This window comes from Panicum virgatum, chromosome 3K (genome assembly GCF_016808335.1).
Source record: "Panicum virgatum strain AP13 chromosome 3K, P.virgatum_v5, whole genome shotgun sequence".
Classification (NCBI taxonomy): domain Eukaryota; kingdom Viridiplantae; phylum Streptophyta; class Magnoliopsida; order Poales; family Poaceae; genus Panicum; species Panicum virgatum.
Window position 1 is genome coordinate 31,135,934 of NC_053138.1, and position 13,104 is coordinate 31,149,037.

Consider the following 13,104-nt stretch of genomic DNA (forward strand, 5'->3'; position numbering starts at 1 on the left):
CCCCTGATGCGCTTGCGATTTCGTCAAGTTCCTCCACTAGCTACACCCATCTTGCAACAACCGCATCCCAATTTTATTTGAACTGTGCTATACTTTGCCATACTATGCATTCCGATTGTACTGCCTATTTGAACTGTGCTATAATGCAAAGGAAGAAGCTATCAGGGATTCAGGGCCTAACAAATACATAAATGGGAAAATTATGTATGTATTTTCTAATTTACTTATATATGTAGTTAAGTAGATTGGTACTTTTATTGTTGATAATTTGATACCTGCTGCTATGTTACTGAATACTCTCAAGTTTTAATAATAAATTGATTCATAGTTGGTTTTTTGTGTGCAAATTCTGGACTTGGAGAAGGAGAACTCGAGAATGGTAGGTTGATCGGTTATATTAGCTCAAGCCAATAAGCTATTCATATGGTGGCACATGGCAGCGGAGGGGCGTCGCCAGGACCGTGGGACGGCGGCGCGACGGGAGGATGACCGGGTGCGGCGACGCGAGGGAGGACAGGCATCGCGAGGACCAGGTGACGGCGGCGCAGTGGGACGGGTAACTCGGTGGGGGTGGTGGGCTCGGAACGCGAGGAGGTGGCTGGGGAGGGGCGCACGGTGGCGGGGCGGGTCGGCATGGCTCTGGCGAGCAATCCGGCTACCTATTCTCTAGACTAGATTTCTGCTACTACCTCTTTTGTGATTTAGTTTAGCAGGAAACTAATATGCTTATGGCTATTATCAAGATATAAGGATAACAGGGAATTTTTTTCAGTTCTTGCAAGGTTATTATTTCTATTGCGTGTCTAACATTATTATTGGGGTTTGCTTGCACAAATTCTTGGAACATCATTAAATTATGATTATTTTACAGGTGATGGCGAGGGTAGTAATGCACAGCAGCAGAGCAACGGCGGCGAGGGGAATGCTTCAATCTAGAGATCAGGTTTCTGCTTGTACATGCTTTTGTTGGAGAATAATCAAAGTCGTGCCATGTTGTTGCTTTTGTCAGGCTTGTTTATGATATGTAGTTCTGTTAAGCTGTGTACTTATCTCTCTCATTTGATCAAGTTGACAAAAAGAGATTGATGTAACGCACTTGTTTTGGACTATAGATCATGTGTTGGTTTTTGTATGTCTGAAATTTAGCCGTACCGTTAGCACAGGCTTATTTACTAGTACCTGCTAATGCCTTCTAGATAGTCGTTCTCAGCACGTTGAGTCGTCGGGATGCATATATGTCATTTATCCAATTACGAGGGTTTAAAGATAAATCATTTAGAGCATCTCTAAAAGTACCCAAAATTTATTTCAAAAATCTTGATTTTATTGTGATAAAATCAAGCTCCAACAATTTTTAAAATCAACCCCCAATGTTTACCCTCGTCCAAAACTGGTGGCAAATTTCTGCACAACTCTCACTACTAGAAAACGTGCTATCGGCTCACCTCAAAAATACAGGTAGGAAGATGATCTGGTAGTATTTTTATTGGTAGCCTGGCAAATGACAACCGTAGCGCCAGCCGCCGTTCTTGGTGGTGCCTGCTATTTTTAAGTCTGATGTTGGCCATCATCTATACTATAAATCTATAAACCCTTTCTCACCAAGATTAGACCTACCATACCCAAGCCTTACTTGTCGGTCCAAAAGATTTGACGAAAGAGAGTGGGAGATTTGTTTCGTCAATGTTTTCCACTAAAATCTTAATATTTTTTATACCAACAATTTTTTATACCCACCTCTTATACCCGCGTATTACTTTCGTTTAGGTGAGCTGACGGCTCTAGCGACTTACCACGGGGCGTCGACGGCGTTGAGCGCGGTGATGTCGCCATCCGGAGGCCGGAGCTGAACCTGGACGACCTCGCCGGGGAGATTTTGGCGGGGCGGCCAAGACTCTCGTGCTGGCGAGGAAGCTCGAGCCCGTCGCCGGCACGATCACCCAAGGTTTGCCCTTCGTGGCGGTGAGGGATGTTCGTCGCGCCGAGCGAGAGTTGGAGACGGTCGATGTTGCTGCAGAGCCTGTAGTCGGCGTGACGTCGTCGGCTGATCCGATTGTTGCTTCCTCCGAAGTGGATCCGGCGGTGCGAGAATAAACAATTTTGTCAGCCTTTCGTTTTGTGAAAGGCATGGGAAAGGAGGGAAAAACATTCTTACGCTTCGTGATGTAAACAATGTTTTTCCGAAAAAGCTCCGCTGTTCGTTCAATCTATTAGCTCGTGAACATTTTATTCCTCCACATCTTTTCTCTCGAAACAGCCTGCTGATAGTAGGTTGCGACGTATAGCTCGGGACTGGTCCGAAAGCGTCAGCCGCTAGTTCACTGTAGACCGTTACACGAATTCGATCGATCAGATGGTTTGGAAAAAGCATTTGAACAAGGTAGAAAAAAATGGTGCAACGAGAGTGTTTGGTTTTTCTTTTTGGAAAAGGGAACTTTTATTAATTTCAAAGTGATACATCAAGGTGATACATCGTTTTGAAATTTTCCCGACCTCTGCTAAAAAGCACACAGCCTACAAAAGTTTTACAAAACCGGACAATCTAATGACTGTTAATCCTAAGACTAGACCGCCACCCATGTGCCCGGGCAAAAAATTTCTTGGCCACCTGCTCCAAAAAATGAGGCGCTGCTACAAGGACGTCCTGTGAGGTAAACGGCTGAAGGATAGCCCACGTGCGTAGCCTGTGTGTTGTAGAGTAGATCACCTGCAAAAAGGATGGTTGTTTGTTATAAAAAATCACAGAGTTTCTGCAGCGCCAAACAGACCAACACAAGACTGTCACGCCCACACAGACTAATTGTTTATACTCTTTAGGTACACCAATCGTCCAATTTCCAAACATACTTGATACAAGAGAGTGTTTTGTGTTGTGAAACAAGAGAGATGGTGCAAACGCATGAGATAGTTTATCCCTGTGGGACCCCCGAGCGTCTTGGTCTGAGTTGCTCAGATCAAGGGGCTCAAAGGCAGGGTTGGATAGACGCGGTCAGATCGAAGACCGTGGTCTGGCCACCGAGCGCCTCGAGCCAAGATGTGTTGGGTCGAGGTGCTGGAAAGCAAAGTATGATCGTGAATTTTGTCGAGACGCGGTCCGGTCAAAGACTGCGATCTGGCCCCTGAGCGCCTCGAGCCAAGATGTGTTGGGTCGAGGTGCTAGAAAGCTGTGAGTGCGAATGTCGAGAAAAGACAAGTGTCCGACCCCCGAGTGTCCCGGGCCGAGTTTGGTCGGGTCGGAGCACTAGGGGAGTCGGTGTGCCTTGCGGGGAAAAAAGTACAGGTGTCCGGCCCCCGAGCGTCCCGAGCCGAGTGCGGTTGTCGGGATGCTGAGGGAGGCCGGTGTGCTTCTCACGGGAAGAAATGACAGAAATGCTCTATATTCCAAGTATTGGTTAGAGTGTTACAGACGGAGTCCATTAGCCTGTAGGTGCCCGGGCGTACGACCTCTGCTATTGTGTTGGGTCCTTCCCATGGCGGCGAGAGCTTGTGCTTGTCCTTCGTCGAAAACACGCGGCGCAGCAGCTTGTCTCCGACCAGTAGCGTCCTTTCCCTGACTCTTCTCTCATGATACCTGCGCAAAGCTTGTTGGTAACGGACCAATCGGTTTTGTGTCGCCAGCCTTGCTTCCTCTAACAGGTCCATGGCGTCCCTTTGAACCGCGGCCGCTATGCTCGGATCAAATGCTTTGACCCGTGGCGCGCCGTAGTCCCGGTCGGATGGGAGGACAGCCTCAGAGCCGTATGTTAGGAAGAAATGGGTTTGGCCTGTAGACCGATTTGGCATGGTGCGCAAGCTCCAGAGCACCGCTGGCAGTTCCTCCACCCAATAGCCGACGAATTTTTTGAGCTGGTCGAAAATTCGTGGTTTGAGTCCTTGGAGGATCAAGCCATTTGCTCTTTCTACTTGCCCATTCGTGCGTGGATGTCCGAACGACGCCCAATCGATTCAGACCCCGTATCCTTCTGCGAATTGTTGAAAGAATTGACTGGTAAAGTTCGTTCCGTTGTCGGTAATGATAGAGTTGGGTACGCCAAACCGATACACGATGTCGAGGAAGAATTTGACTACCTCCTTCGAATCAATGGTCGTGATCGGTCTGGCCTCTATCCACTTGGTGAACTTGTCCACCGCGACGAGCAGGTGGGTGAACCCGCCCGGTGCCTTTCGTAACGGACCCACCATGTCCAATCCCCACACGGAGAACGACCACGTGATAGGGATGGTTTGGAGGGCCTGCGCCGGAAGGTGAGTTTGTTTGGCGTAGAACTGGCAGCCTTTGCACGTGCATACGATTTCTTCCGCGTCGCGCAAGGGCGTGCGCCTATAGAAGCCTTGCCAGAAAGCATTTCCGGCCAGGGAGCACGGAGCCGCATGGTGCCTGCAAATCCTTGCGTGTATCTCGAGGGGGGTCTCCTTGCCTTGGGCAATGGAGATGCACTTCATGAGTACGCCGGTCTCCGACGGGCTACGCTTACAGAGTTCGCCGTCGATCTCAATGAACGTCTTTGCATGCCTCGTGACCCATCGCGCGGCGTTGTGATCTCACGGGAGCATCTCGTTGAGAAGGTACGCAAGAAGGTCGGCCCTCCAGTCAGCGTCGCCGGGTTGGCTGGCACCCGACTGAGCGCTTGTCAGACACTGCCGGCCCCCGAGCACCTGGACAGGGTCGGCGAGTGCGATGCTCTGACACCGCGGGCCCCCAAGTGGCTGGTCGGGGGTCGGTTCATTGGGCGCGGGTCCTTGTGGTGCTGCCGGAGTCGTCCCTGCAGCTGCCGGTTTCTCCCGTACCAACGGTGTGCTGAAGTCATTGATGAAAACTCCAGTAAGCACCGGCTTGCACTCGTCAACCATTTTTGCGAGAGCGTCCGTGTCGCCATTGTCCTTCTACAAAATGTGGTGAAGCTCCATGTTGACGCTCACTAACGACCATGGAAAAAATATAGCGCCGCTATAGTGGCAAAAACGCACTGGCGCGATGCAATTTCTCATTTTTGCGCTATGCGTGCTTTTGCTGCTATAGCGCGCTAAAGCGCCGCTAAGGCCTTTTAGCGGTATAGCTCCGCTATTCAGCCGCTATGGCAAATTGAACAGCCCAGTCAGTCATTAAAAAAAATAGCCCGGCCCAGTCCAATTTGGCGGAGAATTGTGAACTTAATCAACTTTATGGCTGTGAATTGCGAACTTATTTGCTTTTACGCCTTCATAATTGTATTGTATGCTATTTGTGTGTGTGAACTGACAAGTATTCTAAAGTGAACTGTGAAGTATCAAGTGTGAACAGTGAACTGATTGTGAACTGTGACTGTGAATCATGTTTTCCTGTGATTGAAATAAAATAGCGCGCTATAGCGACTGTTGGTGTTTCTTATGCTCAATAGAATATGGATTCCGTAAGCGCGCAGAATCACAGTTGTAGCACTTCACCTTGGAGTATTCTAGGGTATCGTAATTTTCCTCAAGGAAGCACTATGGATAAAGAGTATCGAAGAATTGAATGATAAACTTTACTAGAGATATCAACTCACTAACTTAGTGGGGGTAAGCCTGATATGATAGATAAGATAATGGCCACGATGACCGTCTAACACAGGAGACTCTAATCCTTAGTGAGGTAAGCAGCTGGGAGGACAACGAGCGAGAAAGACTCCTAAAACACTTCTAAACTATCGGGCTAGCCTCTCTAGATTAAACCTTACTTCTAACTAGTTATCGGGAACCTAGACCTTACTTCGGTGGCCTCAGGGAAGGACTCAGACTGGGGTGAGAAGGGAGTCCAACGGCAGTCGGCACTACTACTATGAAAGCACCCGAATGTGGTGGACTACAAGGGACGGACAGGGCTGTCACCACCTGCCGCCTACCACAATAGTTCCGTGGGGTGGAACACACTTTCTAGCTAACACTAAGCTCAGACACCACATCCGTACTCGGTGTTAAGATTTCTCTTGTCGCGAACAAGAGAAATCCCCCTCAACCTAGGGACCTAACTTGAGTTCCCTAGTCCGGGCGAGAAAACCCGTAAGGTAAGATCCCGATAAACAAGAGAGATACAAAGCCTAAGCTAAAGGAATTACTTCCGCACACAAGTAAGATAACTTGAGAAGATAAATAATGCAGAAAGTAAAGCTGACTCGAAAAGGTAAAGAAGATAACTATATTGATAAATGTCAAAGGACAAGATACAAGAGCTATACCCGACTTCCGATGACGACTCCGGAATCTCGAGGCAAGCTCGACTCAACTCTAACTCCCAACTACCTAACCTACTCTAGAAAGTAAAAGTGAGAGAAGAGAGCTCCTTTGGTGTGTGTCTCACAAGTGAGAGGTGGAGGCATATTTATAGCACTCCAAGGTCGGTTCTTGGGCGGTAAAGCAGGTAGCGTCAGTGGTAAGCAGTTGTAGTCGGTGTGCTTAACTTCCATGCCAAAGCTGAGCTCAAGATGCTGCAAAGTGGGGCTGGCCGGCCTCCCCTAGGCCGGCTGGCCTGGGATCCATTTGGCGGCGACCTTCTCGTGGACGCTCCTGATCTCCTCCTGGTGTCAGTGTAGGTTGCGCTGGTTCAAAGCTGAAAGTTGTAGGCCGGCCGGCCTGGAGTTGGCACATATCGGCCCTCCGTTTCACCGACATCTTGATCAAAGGGTGCATGAAGTCCATAGTTGTAACACCCGGTTTATAAAAGAACATAAACCGAGCAATCATATACGTGCCAGGATCAAGTCACACGTATATACAACAGAATGAACAGTATATCATAGCACATATCACGTAAAAAGATATAATAAAGCGAATACGAATGTTATTTATTACAATAATGACATAAACGTCTGATACAACGGAAGCGAAGTACAAAATACGATAAAGCTCTCCGAAGCTGAAGCAGGGCGCCACAGGGACGTCGACTGGGAGACGAACACCTAGAAGTCCTCGTAGTCCTGGTAGCGCTGGACGAACTCCCTCGTGTCGGCAGGAACTGAGCAGCAGTAGCGTAGCCAAGAGGAAAAAGTAGAGAAGAGGCAAGGGTGAGTACACAACTTGTACTCAACAAGTATAACACAAACTATGAGGCTCTCGGCTGGCTGACTCAACTGCATTAGCTTTTAAGTGTTGGCAAAATTTTATTAAAGCTATTTACTACGAGTTGATGAATTACCATTGACCCAGTTACATAGTAATTAATTAGAATTAATTATACTACTACTGAGAACCATACCAAAACCAAGCCACCAAGGTAACCCCGAGAAGCACCTCCCTCGTCGGAAGGAGATAACTTCACTAATCAAAAGGAGGATCTGGGCCGCTCATAACCGTGAGCACGGCTAGTATACCAGTTTTACACTCTGCAGAGGTTGCACATCTTTACCCACAAGTCGTGAGCTACGCCAGTTGTTCATCACACTTCCTTAGGTGAGATGGCCAGCGACTCACTACGAGGCCTTTAAAAAGAATCTCGTTGGTAAGGCGTAACTGCGAGAGTTAGGTCGGCGACGATGGGGCCCACCTCCGGGGGTACAAGCACAGGAGCGCAATCCAAGCACAGACCAAGCCGGAGGAGCAGGGACCATTGAAGCTTACTACTCTTGCCCCGCAGGTAAGTTACTCCAAACCAAAAAGATCTAATTATTACGCCAAGTCTATCCCATTCTAGCCTTGTGGTAGCGCTGTTGTCCCAGGTTGTCGCTCTATGAACCGGTCCTTATGGAGAGTGGCCAACCAAGCACTAAGCACCGTGCTGGCCCCCTAAACCATGTTTCTAACAAAAGCCAATTTTAACGAGACGTGAGCCACTCAAGCCACACAGAGTGCCACTCTCAGAATTAAATTCAAGTAAACCATTAATCAAATTAATTAAAAAGGGACCAGAGTGTGTTATAGCGCAGCAACCTAGCACAACTAACCAAAATGCAACCCAAAGGTATATATAAAGGATATAAAGTGGCTAGGAAATCCTTATAGGCATACAGTATTAAAATGCAGTATGAAAATGTATTTAAAAGTGATGGGTTGTTCATGTTACACTTGCCTTCCTCGTACTGCTCTGGCTGCTGCTCAAACTGCTCCGAAGACGGCTGCTCCGGGTACTGGTACTGGGGCTCCTCAGATGGATCAACGTCTACTCACGAACACATGGCCAAAACAATGCACGAAAATAAGCATACAAACAAACATTAAAAAAAACTAAGAAACAGTACATCAATACATAAAAACAGCACACTAAACTACTCTAATACTGTTCTACGCGTTACAACGATCGCGTGGATATAAAGAACGCTAAAAACGGAGCTAAGACGCATAAACTAGGACTAAAACAAGGTCTAGGGGCTTATTTGTGAGAAAAACAGGGTTCCAGGGGGTTTTCTGCAAAAACCGAGGGCTAAAACGTAATTATACTATAGATCCAGGGTCTGACACGCAAAAAGACCAGGGCTGGATGGCGGGTTAGATTTTAAAGAAACTCAGGGGGGTCCGTGAATAAAACAGGGCCAAACTGCAATTAGTTTTCAACGGAGGTGGACTGCGGGTTAAATACCCAGAAACCCAGGGGCTCTTACGCAAACATGCCAGGGCGAAGGGGTAAGTTTGGATCCAGGCCGTTGGATTTAGATCTGATGGCTCAGCGGGGTTGGGATTTAGGATCTAATCTGATCCGTTTACTACGGATCGGACGGCCATGGTCAATCGGAGGGTGCGGGACGGCGGCGCTGGTCGACGGTGACCAATCTCCGCGGCGGCGCACAGGGGAAACCCGCCGGAGTCGGGCAATCTCGATCCTCCGGGGGTCAAAACGAGCGGGGCTTTGGCCTGGGAGGGTCAGCGCCTCATGCGTGATCCGCTAGAGCCTTCTGCGCGGTGTGGGGATGGCCGGAGCGGGGTGCGCAGCCGTGGGGGCGGTCCTGCTCGGCGGCGCTCACCGTCGCGAGCCCGTGTGCTCGGTTCTGGGCTCGGGTTCATGGCGCAGCAAGGAGCGTGGGTGTGTGCAAGTCCCAAACGAGCCTAAGCAAGGCCTATGCGAAGCTGTGCGGCGGTGCTGGGTGTTCATCATGGCGGAGCGGCGGCGGCGAAATGCCGGCGTGCGCTGCCCGGCCAACTGAGAGGCCTACAGTCTACATGTGCGTGCGAAATAGGAAGGGGAGGTCCGGGCGATGCTCACCGTGCAAGGTTCAGGCGGAGATGCGGCGCAGAGGGGGTCGACGACGAGGCCCGAGCGGCGGCGCTCGGACGGAGTCGGTGACGAGGTCGGCGCAGGGGCTCTCCGGGCTCCTGGATGGCACGGCTCGACCCAAGGCTGTCCTGCGGGAAGGATACGGGGGTCACGGGTCACCGGTGGCGAGGAAAAGCGGTGGCGGGGGTGCTTACCGGCGGCGCAGGGTCTCCGAGCGGCGGGGCTGTACTGGTGCGGCGGCTTAGGGTTTGTGGCGGCCTTTGGCTTGGGGTGCGGGTGCTGGGGGGTCCCCTGGGGCCAATTAAAGGAACCCCGGGTCTCTCGGCGTGCGGGTCTGGCGCGGGGCTCGCCGGGGATCTCGGCCGGAGATCGCGGCGGGGCGTTACGCGCGCGCGGAGAGAGGAAGGAGGAAGGGATGGCGCCGACAGGTGGGCCATGCTTGTCAGCCGGAGGGGGCGCGCTCGCGGTGAGCCAGGCCGGGGAAGCGCGCGGCTTACTGGGCTGCGGGATCGCGCGGTGACGGGCTGAGCGGGACTGGAGGGAGGAGTGCGTGCGGGGAAGGGGAAAGCCGCGGAAGCTGGGCTGGCGCGAGGAGCGTGAGGCGGGCCGGGGAGCGGGCTGGGCCGTCTCGGGTTGGGCGGGGTTCTGCTGGCCGAGTGGGGACTTGGGCCGCGGAAGAGGATTGGGTTGCCTTGGGCTGGGCTCAGGAAAAAGGGAAGGGGTGATTGGGCCGGACTGGGTTGGGTTGGGTTCTCCTTTCTACTTCTCTTACTTTTCTATTTCTAATTCTAACTCAAACCAAACTAGATGAATTCAAATTAAATTTTGAATTCCACAACCTAAAGCACACAAGCAAAAATAAAAACATCCAGCATGAATGCAACATTAAAAGTAGATCTATGATAGATTTTAATTACTTGTGAAACAAAAACTAGATCAAATGCAAGACTAACACAATAAACCTTAGAAAATTAAATAAAGCCAATTAAATTTATTATTTAAATGCTGAAATTTAAATCAGGGTGTTACAATAGTGGTGCTCCGGTCCAAAAGATCTCGGCAAGTGCTACAAATGGGTCCTTTAATCTATGTGCTAGGCCTTTCGGTCATAACTTTTGTATTTACTTGTATATCTAGTGCATAGGGGTCTATTGGAGGGTCCCTAGTGGCCTTGTGGCAAGGAGAGATGTGTTTGGCAAAGGATCCGGGCCGGCCGGTCTAGGTGAGGCCGGCCGGCCTGCAGCCTCTTTACAACACAAGTCCGAAACTTGTAATTTGCATAACTTTTGCGTCCGGACTTCGAATTGGGTGATCCAAATGTCCAATTTGATCATCTCAACGAGCTCTTCAACATGGCAATGTCAAATTTGGCATTTGACAATGTTTATAATGGTGTCATCTTATATCCATATTTCATCATCCTTGTAGATGCTCCATTTAGTGTTGTTTCTTGCATATTCTGAGCATAATTCTGCAAAACATCTCAAACCACTAAAACTTATAGAATTTGTTAGGATTAGGTAAAATATGTTTGGAACATAGTGCAAGGCTCAATTTATTTCCGAGAAGTTGATGGTCAAAATGGAAAATAATGGCCGTCAACACCCCCCCCCAGCTTAAACTTTTCCTCGTCCTCGACCAAAGCTAAAGCTGAGGCTCGGTGGATTAGGAGTTGCATCAATGCTCATGCCACGTAAATATCTTGTGCACAACATATTATTCTAACCCGTATATACTGTGAATAAGTTGGCTCATACCTTGGTTTCTGGAGATGGGGCTTGCACGCATTTCATCGCTCGTCTTGGGCAGTTGAGAGACTGAACAACCTTTATCAGAATATTTCCTGCTTCCTTATCAGGTTCCCATCTCGGAGTATTTTTCAGATTTTCAAAACGTGGTTTAAGATTCCCCAATGGTACTCTCAAGTCGCTCAAGGTGTATGATCCTCACCATGGTCGGAAATTTTGACCATCTTCTTCCTACTCTAAGGCTGGTATGTGGAGTTTTGGATAAGAAGAGTGTAGCATACCTTGGTTTCCTGTGTTGCCGAGCCGAAGAGTGGTTCGCAAAAGGTCAGTACTCAATCAAATCCCGATCTTATGGAAGGTAAAATGTTCAAGGGAGAGGGATAAAATGGACTCACACTTAGAAAACATTTGGTCCTTTTATTTGAGCTCCTTATTTCAACTCTCTTGAGTGGAGGTATGGGTCTTGTCTCCCTTTTCTTTCTTTCTTTCTTTCATTGCTACTTTGTCCAGATTTTTTTTTAAGAAGATGACCCATACTCCATGAGGATAGAGTTATTGGCTGGGAGCATTGCTTGGATAGACCATTTGAGATGGATAGGCTCACTGTGGAGATTTTGGGTTTTGTTGTGAGGGGGAATCATCTGGCGAAGGTGGATATCAATACCCGGAATAGGTAATTGACATGCCAGACATTTGAGGCTAGCAAACAATGGGTACGCAAAGGAGAAAGATCGGTAGATGACAAGTACCTCCCTCGAACGGACTCACCATTCGGCAAAGCTCAAAATAACTCAAGATAGCTTATATTGGTTCATATGATAAAACATTATAGCTCTGGGTAGGACATGTAAACCAAAGGAAAAAACTTTACCATGTTTTATTTTAAAGAAATTTCGAGAGGTTCCCTACAAGAGCATGCAGTTTTATTCCGATTCGGGCCATCTCAAATCTCACAACAACTTAGACTTGGAAATCAAGCTCATGCTCCATAATAAGAGCTTACACGGATTTCCACACATATGTGTTGGGAGTTTTATTCAAAGCATGAAACATTTTTTTTGTGTGTTTTATTTATTTATTTATTTTGTTTTTGTTTTATTTTATTTCATTATTTTTTAATGAATCAAACTAACTAATAATAACTTTTTTAGGACACAAGATGCAAGGATAGGTCAGATGACTTACCTGGATACAATGGCACCCTCCAAGCTTGAATGAAGCTCAGTAGGTCTGCCATCTTGGCCGAATTTTTTTTGTATGTAATGTAAAATGAAAAGAATGCATTTGCGAAAATTTAAACATGCCATGATGTCAAAGGAAAAAAAATTATGCAAAAAGATAAACTATCCTATATGCCAATGCAAGAATGGATAACTACCACGTACCTCATGGCAAGGTTCGAGTTTCTTGTCCTGAGCGAGACTATCCATACCTTGGGTTTGGTCATCGTCACCTGACGGAGACATTGGTGGCGACGCTTTCTTTCGCCATATGCAGAGTTACTTCGATCTCTTTCTTCCTAAATTCTAGAAATTTCTTACGTTGGATGTTTCGCTTCGCGTTCCGTTGGTTATACACCTTGATCTCCTCTCGAGTTTGAAGATTCTCCACGAATTCGATGAGGGTATGGTTGGATGGGGTATATGGCTTCTCCAGCTCTTTCACAGATTCCTTCCTATTGACACTTCTGATCTGCAAGCATTGTTCATCTTTCGGTTTGAAGCCGAATCTCTCCTTCTGCCCATTGATGTTGAGTTGGATTACTCCAACTCTCGCATCAATGTATGCATTTGTCATACTCAAGAATGGCCCTCGCAATATGAGAGGGTCTTGGTGTCTACTTCCATGTCGAGAATGACAAAGTCAATGGGGACAAAGAAATTCCGTATTTTCACCAGAATATTCTTGACAATCCCCACGGGATAACATATTGATTGGTCTTCTAGCTGCAAACACATGGCAGTAGGAGCAAGCGCATGATAGTTAAGTGTATCATAAATTACCTTTGGCATGAAGCTGATGCTTGCTCGTAGATTGCAAAGAGAGTGGTTAAAGTGTTGAGCTCCGATGGAACATGTGATGGTGGGTGTCGGATTGCTTATCCGGCAAGTCCACCAGGGGTATGCCCGGCGGTAGATTTGTAGGTGAAGGGGGGATTCTGGAGCCAAGTGTCAGATGATTGCGAGATGACGCTAG

The 13,104-nt window shown here is 48.2% G+C and overlaps 1 long non-coding RNA gene across 1 annotated transcript; it reads left to right on the forward strand.

The window, feature by feature from the left end:
• Positions 1-7: 7 nt before the first annotated feature.
• LOC120698956 lies at positions 8-1,132 on the forward strand. The gene is made up of 2 exons (XR_005685137.1): positions 8-379; positions 441-1,132. It is a non-coding gene; the product is annotated as an uncharacterized LOC120698956 (long non-coding RNA).
• Positions 1,133-13,104: the final 11,972 nt, after the last annotated feature.